Below are 575 nucleotides of genomic sequence, written 5' to 3'. Positions count from 1 at the left end.
TGCGTACTGGCCGGCACATGGGACCTGTCTGTATACTGCTGCCTGGTGGGCACCTCCGGATCTGTAATGTGGGTGTAGGGCACTGGAGCGGGCACCTCTAGTTCTGTGGGGGATGGGTGTAGGGCAGGAACAGGCACCATAAGCATTTCTGTAAGTAACCTGTGCAGCAGATGGTGTCACGACGTGGGGGGGGAGGTCACGTCTGTGCCCCGGAGGCGGAGTCCTGCTCCTGTGTCTCCTATGGGGTCAGGCTGCTCCACTCACATCACATGGTTGTACTGCAGCTCTATCTCGGGGTCTGACCTGCAATGCTGAGCACGGCCACTATACAATGGGTGGCGCCCTACAGCAATTCCTCATTGCCGAAAAAAATGATTTCGTTAATTTTTTTTTTTTATAGATTTTGCGCAGAGTCAAACCAAGAAAGGAAATATCTAGAAAGCTTCTCCTGTTACCCCCTCTTGTTGCCCCGTTTCTCTTGTTACCCCCTCTTGTTGCCCCGCTTCTCCTGTTACCCCCTCTTGTCCCGTTTCTCGTTACACCCTCTTGTTGCCCCACTTCTCCTGTTACCCCCT

This window comes from Leptodactylus fuscus, chromosome 7 (genome assembly GCF_031893055.1).
Source record: "Leptodactylus fuscus isolate aLepFus1 chromosome 7, aLepFus1.hap2, whole genome shotgun sequence".
NCBI classification, from domain to species: domain Eukaryota; kingdom Metazoa; phylum Chordata; class Amphibia; order Anura; family Leptodactylidae; genus Leptodactylus; species Leptodactylus fuscus.
The sequence above is the reverse complement of the archived record's forward strand: the minus strand, read 5'-3'. Positions refer to the sequence as shown.